This window comes from Arachis stenosperma, chromosome 2 (assembly GCF_014773155.1).
Source record: "Arachis stenosperma cultivar V10309 chromosome 2, arast.V10309.gnm1.PFL2, whole genome shotgun sequence".
Classification (NCBI taxonomy): domain Eukaryota; kingdom Viridiplantae; phylum Streptophyta; class Magnoliopsida; order Fabales; family Fabaceae; genus Arachis; species Arachis stenosperma.
In genome coordinates, this window is record NC_080378.1 from 74,156,981 (window position 1) to 74,165,543 (window position 8,563).

At 40.7% G+C, this 8,563-nt stretch overlaps 1 non-coding gene across 1 annotated transcript; it reads left to right on the forward strand.

Moving 5' to 3' along the window:
• The first annotated feature begins 7,873 nt into the window (after positions 1-7,873).
• LOC130964520 (small nucleolar RNA R71) lies at positions 7,874-7,981 on the forward strand. Its single transcript, XR_009080610.1, has one exon. It is a non-coding gene; the product is annotated as a small nucleolar RNA R71 (small nucleolar RNA).
• The last annotated feature ends 582 nt before the right edge of the window (positions 7,982-8,563 follow it).

The following is an 8,563-nucleotide window of genomic DNA, read 5'->3' on the forward strand; positions in this document are numbered from 1 at the left end:
AGGGTTATCTAACTCATTACATTCATCATGTTCTTGGGTACGAATGAATATCTTGGAATAAGAATAAGATAGAGACCGAATAAAAGAAAATAGAACTTCATTAATACTTGAGGTACAACAGAGCTCCACACCCTTAATCTATGGTGTGCAGAAACTCCACCGTTGAAAATACATAAGTGAAAGAGGGTCAGGCATGGCCGAATAGCCAGCCCTCTCCATGATCAAGTGACCGAATGAATAAAGAGTTTAAAGTGGTCAAAAGATGTCTAATACAATAGATAAATGTCCTATATATACTAGACTAGCTTCTAGGGTTTACATGAGTAAGTAATTGATGCATAAATTCACTTCCGGGGCCCACTTGGTGTGTGCTTGGGCTGAGCTTGATCAATCCACGAGCTAAGGCATTTCTTGGCGTTGAACTTTGAGTTATGACGTGTTTTGGGCGTTCAACTCCGGATCATGACGTTTTTCTGGCGTTTAACTCCAGACAGCAGCATGAACTTGGCGTTTAACGCCAAGTTACGTCGTCATTCTTCGAATAAAGCATGGACTATTATATATTGCTGGAAAGCCCTGGATGTCTACTTTCCAATGCCGTTGAGAGCGCGCCATTTGGAGTTCTGTAGCTCCAGAAAATCCATTTCGAGTGCAGGGAGGTCAGAATCCAACAGCATCAGCAGTCCTTTTGTCAGCCTTTTTCAGAGTTTTGCTCAAATCCCTCAATTTCAGTCAGAATTTACCTGAAATCACAGAAAAACACACAAACTCATAGTAAAGTCCAGAAATGTGAATTTAACATAAAAACTAATGAAAACATCCCTAAAAGTAGCTCAAACTTACTAAAAACTATATAAAAACAATGCCAAAAAGCGTATAAATTATCCGCTCATCACCAGTCATTAGGAAGTTATATGATTAGTTCTTACAGAGGCAAGTATCAAAAATGAGGGAATTCACAGAGTTACAGAAGGATTCAGCTCAAAAAGCAGAGAAAATGAGCTTACTGGCGAAAAAACGCCAGTAAGGGGCATTTTGGGCGTTAAACGCCAGAATGGGTACCATTCTGGGCGTTTAACGCCAGGAATGGTGCCATTTTGGGCGTTAAACGCCAGAATGGGCACTGGGCGTTTAACGCCAGGTGTGCAGCATCCTGGGCGTTTTGGAAAAACGCCCAGTGACAAAGGATTTCTGGCGTTTAACGCCAGCCAGGGCACCTGGCTGGGCGTTAAACGCCCAAAAAGGGCAACAAATGGGCGTTAAACGCCAGAATGAGTGCCATTCTAGGCGTTTAACGCCAGCAAGGTGGGGGGACCACAATTTTGTTTTCAAATCAAATTTTTTTTCAAACTTTCCTTTTCTTACCCATACTTTTCTACAAAATCACACTTCAATCATTCATCATTCACTTTCAAATCTTCAAAAATCAAAACCATTTTTCAAATTTATTTCAAATCAATTACAGACATTGTTCAAAAATTTCACCCTTTTCTCAATTTCTTTTCATATCTTCTCAAATCTCCTTTCAAATTCCTCTTTTTTTTTCGAAAACTCCCCTCCCCACCTTATAAATACACGTTTGTTCCCCCTCTTCCAACCACACCATTCGAATTTCCTCTTCCTCCCCCTCTCTTATCTCTTTTCTTTTGCTTGAGGACAAGCAAACCTCTAAGTTTGGTGTGCTTTTCCGTGATCACTAAGCCAAGATTCATCAATATCATGGCTCCTAAGGGAAAACAAACCAATTTAAGAGGCAAGAAAGAGAATAATCCAAAGAATCTTTGGAATCAAGAGAAGTTCTTAACTAAAGAACATGAAGACCATTATCACAAAATAATGGGTCTGAGGTCAGTGATCCCGGAAGTGAAATTTGATCTGAAAGAAGATGAATATCCGGGGATCCAAGAGCAAATTCGAAACAGAGGATGGGAAGTTCTAACCAATCCTGAGACAAAGGTTGGAAGGAACATGGTTCAGGAATTCTACTCAAATCTGTGGCTGACAGATAAATAGAGAATGACTGGAACTGCTTACCATACCTATAGAACTATGGTCAGAGGAAAAGTTATGTACTTCCATCTGGACAAAATAAGAGAAATCCTTAAATTGCCTCAACTGCAAGATGATCCTGACTCCTTTAATAGGAGGATGGTGAGAGTAGATAAGGGGTTGGATCAAGTTCTAGAAGACATATGTCTCCCTGGGACTAAATGGATAACCAATTCAAAGGGTGTCCCAAACCAACTCAAGAGGGGAGACCTCAAGCCAATTACAAGAGGTTGGCTAGACTTCATTGGGCACTCCATATTGCCCACTAGCAACCGTTCTGAGGTCACCATCAAGAGGGCAGTGATGATTCATTGCATTATACTTGGAAAAGAAGTGGTGGTCCATCATGTGATTGCTTGTGAGATCTACACAATTGCAAATAAAAATTCCACTGTAACCAAACTGGCTTACCCAAGCTTCATCTCCTTGCTCTGTAAAGAGGCTGGGGTGAAGATGGAAGCAGATGAATTCATACCCATTGAGTATCCAATCACCAAGAAGTCAATGGAAGGAGCAAGAGAAGCAGGGGCGTGAAATCCAAGAGATGAAGCGCCAAAAGCTCTCCTCTCAAGCTGAGGGAGCATCCACTTCTCAAAATCAAGGTTGTTGAGTCCTAACTCTGTGAAAACCTCTATCATTAGGAGCCTATTTTTGCGTTTTTTCTTTTGTTTTCTATTTTTATTTTTTTTAGTTTCATCTTATATCTATATTTGAGTCTTGTTTTTAATTCATAATTAATAAAATTTATGCCTTAAAGTTATGAATGTCCTATTAATCCATCACCTCTCTTAAATGAAAAATGCTTTAATCACAAAAGAACAAGAAGTACAGGATTTCAAAATTTATCCTTGAAACTAGTTGAATTAGCTTGATGTGGTGACAATACTTTTTGTTTTCTGAATGAATGCTTGAACAGTGCATATGTCTCTTGAATTTGTTGTTTTAAGAATGTTAAAATTGTTGGCTCTTGAAAGAATGATGGAAAAGGAGAACTGTTATTGAGGATCTGAAAAATCATCAAATTGATTCTTGAAGCAAGAAAAAGCAGTGAATACAAAAAAATATATATATATATATATATATTTTCGAAAAAAAAAAGAGAGAGAAGAAAAAGAAAAAGAAAAAAATAAAGTTGTGAACCAAAGCAAAAAGAGTGTGCTTAAGAACCCTGGACACCTCTAATTGGGGACTTTAGCAAAGCTGAGTCACAATCTAAAAAGGTTCACCCGATTATGTGTCTGTGGCATGTATGTATCCGGTGGTAATACTGGAAGACAGAGTGCTTTGGGCCACAGCCAAGACTCATACACTAGCTATGTTCAAGAATTAATATACTTAACTAGGAGAATCAATCACAATATCTGAGTTCTGAGTTCTTATAGATGCCAATCATTCTGAACTTCAAAGGATAGAGTGAGATGCCAAAACTGTTCGGAGGCAAAAAGCTACTAGTCCCGCTCATCTAATTGGAGCTATGTTTCTTTGATATTTTGGAGTCTATAGTATATTCTCTTCTTTTTATCCTATTCTGATTTTCAGTTGCTTGGGGACAAGCAACAATTTAAGTTTGGTGTTGTGATGAGCGGATAATTTGTACGCTTTTTGGCATTGTTTTTAGTATGTTCTTAGTATCTTTTAGTTAGTTTTTAGTATATTTTTATTAGTTTTTAATTAAAATTCACTTTTCTGGACTTTACTATGAGTTTGTGTGTTTTTCTGTGATTTCAGGTATTTTCTGACTGAAATTGAGGGTCCTGAGCAAAAATCTGATCCAGAGACCAAAAAGGACTGCAGATGCTGTTGGATTCTGACCTCCCTGCACTCGAAGTGGATTTTCTGGAGCTACAGAAGCCCAATTGGCGCGCTCTCAACGGCATTGGAAAGTAGACATCCTGGGCTTTCCAGCAATATATGATAGTCCATACTTTGCCCAAGATTTGATGGCCCAAACCGGCGTAGCAATCCGGCCTCAGAAATTCCAGCGTTAAACGCCGGAACTGACATAAAACTTGGAGTTAAACGCCCAAACTGGCATGAAAGCTGGCGTTTAACTCCAGAAAAGGTCTCTACACGAAATTGCTTCATTGCTCAGCCCAAGCACACACCAAGTGGGCCCGGAAGTGGATTTTTCTGTCATTTACTCATTTCTGTAAAACCTTAGGTGACTAGTTTACTATTAATAGGATCTTTTGACATTGTATCCGTACCTTATGACCTCATGACATTTTTACACGTTTCTTTGTGTACATTCCACAGCATGAGTCTCTAAACCCCATGGTTGGGGGTGAGGAGCTCTGCTGTGTCTTGATGGATTAATGCAATTACTACTGTTTCTTATTCAATCATGCTTGCTTCCTTTCTAAGATAACACTTGTTCTTAACCCGGATGAATGTGATGATCCGTGACAATCATCATCATTCTCAACTATGAACATGTGCCTGACAACCACCTCTGTTCTATCTTAGATTGAGTAGTTATCTCTTGGATTCTTTAATCAGAATCTTCGTGGTATAAGCTAGAACTGATGGCGGCATTCAAGAGAATCCGGAAGGTCTAAACCTTGTCTGTGGTATTCTGAGTAGGATTCAATGACTGAATGACTGTGACGTGCTTCAAACTCCTGAGGGCGGGGCGTTAGTGACAGACGCAAAAGAATCACTGGATTCTATTCCGGCCTGATTGAGAACCGACAGATGGATAGCCGTACCGTGACAGGGTGCGTTGAACATTTCCAATGAGAGGATGGGAGGTAGCCACTGACAACGGTGAAACCCTACATACAGCTTGCCATGGAAGGAGCCTTGCGTGTTTGATGAAGAAGACAGTAGGAAAGCAGAGATTCAGAAGATGAAGCATCTCCGAACCTCAACCTATTCTCCATTACTGCAAAACAAGTAACAATTTCATGTTCTTTTGCTTTTCACAATCAATCCTGATAATTTCTGATATCCTGACTAAGATTTACAAGATAACCATAGCTTGCTTCAAGCCGACAATCTCCGTGGGATCGACCCTTGCTCACGCAAGGTATTACTTGGACGACCCAGTGCACTTGCTGGTTAGTTGTGCGGGATTGCAAAAGTGTGATTGCAATTTCGTTTACCAAGTTTGTGTGTTTTTCTGTGATTTCAGGTATTTTCTGGCTGAAATTGAAGGACCTGAGCAAAAATCTGATCCAGAGACTGAAAAGGACTGCAGATGCTGTTGGATTCTGACCTCCCTGCACTCGAAGTGGATTTTCTGGAGCTACAGAAGCCCAATTGGCGCGCTCTCAACGGCGTTGGAAAGTAGACATCCTGGGCTTTCCAGCAATATATGATAGTCCATACTTTGCCCAAGATTTGATGGCCCAAACCGGCGTTCAAAGTCACCTCAAGAAATCCCAGCGTTAAACGCTGGAACTGGCACCCAAATGGGAGTTAAACGCCCAAACTGGCATAAAAGCTGGCGTTTAACTCCAAGAGGAGTCTCTACACGAAAAATGCTTCATTGCTCAGCCCAAGCACACACCAAGTGGGCCCGGAAGTGGATCTTTATGTCATTTACTCATCTTTGTACACCTTAGGCTACTAGTTTTCTATAAGTAGGACCTTGTACTATTGTATTTGATATCTTGGTAGCTATCTTCGAGTTTTATGCTATCTTAGATCATTGGGAGGCTGGCCATTCGGCCATGCCTAGACCTTATGCTTATGTATTTTCAACGGTGGAGTTTCTACACACCATAGATTAAGGTGTGGAGCTCTGCTGTACCTCGAGTATTAATGCAATTACTATTGTTCTTCTATTCAATTCCGCTTGTTCTTTGTCCAAGATATCACTTGTTCTTCAACTTGATGAATTTGATGATCCGTGACACTCATCATCATTCTCACTCATGAACAAGGTGACTGACAACCATTCTTGTTCTATAAGCAATCAAAGCTCTAGTGAATATCTCTTGGATTCCTGATAACACGATGCATGGTTGATCGCCTGACAACCGAGTGCTCGCCTGACAAACGAGCCAGCCATTCCGTGAGATCAGAATCTTCGTGGTATAGGCGAGAACTGATGGCGGCATTCAAGAGAATCCGGAAGGTCTAACCTTGTCTGTGGTATTCTGAGTAGGATTCAATGACTGAATGACTGTGACGTGCTTCAAACTCCTGAGGGCGGGGCGTTAGTGACAGACGCAAAAGAATCACTGGATTCTATTCCGGCCTGATTGAGAACCGACAGATGGATAGCCGTGCCGTGACAGGGTGCGTTGAACATTTCCAATGAGAGGATGGGAGGTAGCCACTGACAACGGTGAAACCCTTGCATAAGCTTGCCATGGAAAGGAGTAAGAAGGATTGGATGAAGACAGTAGGAAAGCAGAGAGACGGAAGGGAAGGCATCTTCATGCGCTTATCTGAAGTTCCTACCAATGAATTACATAAGTATCTCTATCTTTATCTTTTATGTTATTTTCGTTCATCACCATATCCATTTGAGTCTGCCTGACTGAGATTTACAAGGTGACCATAGCTTGCTTCATAGCAACAATCTCCGTGGGATCGACCCTTACTCACGTAAGGTATTACTTGGAGCTTGTACCTCAAATATCCCTTGTTTCTCCATTACAGAGAGTGACATGAGGTTGATACCTGACCCCAGGTCACACAGAGCCTTTTCAAAGGTCATGGTGCCTATGGTGCAAGGTATTAAGAACTTTCTGGGATCCGGTTTCTTCTGAGGTAATGTCTGCTGAATCCAGGTATTCAGTTCATTAATCAGCAATAGAGGTTCATCCTCCCAAGTCTCATTACCAAATAACTTGGCATTCAGCATCATGATTACTCCTAGATACTGAGCAATTTGCTCTTCAGTAATATCTTCATCCTCTTCAGAGGAAGAATACTCATTAGAGCTCATGAATGGCAATACTAAGTTCAGTAAAATCTCTATGGTCTCTGTATGAGCCTCAGATTCCTTTGGTTCCTCATTAGGGAACTCCTTATTGGCCAATGAATGTCCAGCAGGGTCTTCCTCACTAAAAATCACTACCTTTTCACTCTCTCCAGGTTTGACCACTTTGGATATGGTTATGGCCTTTCACTCTCTTTTAGGATTCTCTTCTGTATTGCTTGGGAAAGTACTAGGAGGAGTTTCAGTAACTCTTTTACTCAACTGACCTACTTGTCCCTCCAAATTTCTAATGGAGGACCTTGTTTCATTCATGAAACTGAGAGTGGTCTTAGATAGATTAGAGACTATGTTTGCTAACCCAGAGAGGCTCTGCTCAGAATCCTCTGTCTGTTGCTGAGAAGATGATGGAAAAAGTTTGCTATTGCCAAACTTATTTCTCCTACTATTATTGTTGTTGAAGCCTTGTTGAGGCTTCTATTGATCCTTCCATGAGAAATTTGGATGATTCCTCCATGAAGGATTATAGGCGTTTCCATAGGATTCTTCCATGTAATTCACCTCTTCCATTGCAGGATTCTCAGGGTCATAAGCTTCTCCTTCAGAGGAGGATTCTTTAGCTCTGCCGAATGCAGCTTGCAATCCAGTCAGATTTTGAGAAATCATATTGACTTTCTGAGTCAATATTTTGTTCTGAGCTAATATGGCATTCAGAGTATCAATCTCAAGAACTCATTTCTTCTGAGTCATCCCATTATTCACAGGATTTCTTTAAGAAGTGTACATGAACTGGTTATTTGCAACCATCTCAATGAGTTCCTGGGCTTCTGCAGGGGTTTTCACATGAAGAGATCCACCAGCAGAACGGTCTAATGACATCTTGGACAATTCAGACAGACCATCATAGAATATACATATGATGCTCCATTCTGGAAGCATGTCAGAAGGACACCTTTTGGTTAATTGCTTATATCTTTCCCAAGCTTCATAGAGGGATTCACCTTCCTTATGTTTGAAGGTCTGGACTTTCACTCTAAGCTTGCTTATCTTTAGAGGTGGAAAGAATTTGGTCAAGAAAGCATTGACCAACTTGTCCCAATAGTTCAGGCTTTCTCTAGGTTGTGAGTCCAACCATGTTCTAGCTCTGTCTCTTACAGCAAAGGGGAAAAGCATGAGTCTGTAGACCTCTGGATCAATCCCATTGGTCTTAATAGTATCACAGATTTTCAAGAATTCAGCTAAGAACTGATGAGAATCTTCTGATGGAAGTCCATGAAACTTGCAATTCTGCTGCATTAGAGAAACTAATTGAAGCTTAAGCTCAAAGTTGTTTGCTCCAATGGCAGGAATTGAGATGTTTCTTCCATAGAAGTTGGAAGTTAGTGCAGCATAGTCACCAAGCATCTTCCTTGCATCTCTAGCATTGTTGTTGGGTTCGGCTGCCATGTCTGCTTCTTTTTCGAAATTTTCTATAAGGTCCTCTCCGGAGTGTTGTGCTTTAGCTTCTCTTAGCTTTCTCTTCAGAGTCCTTTCAGATTCAGGATCAGCTTTAACAAGAATATTTTTATCCCTATTTCTGCTCATATGAAAAAGAAGAGAACAAAGGGAGTAGTGGAATCCTCT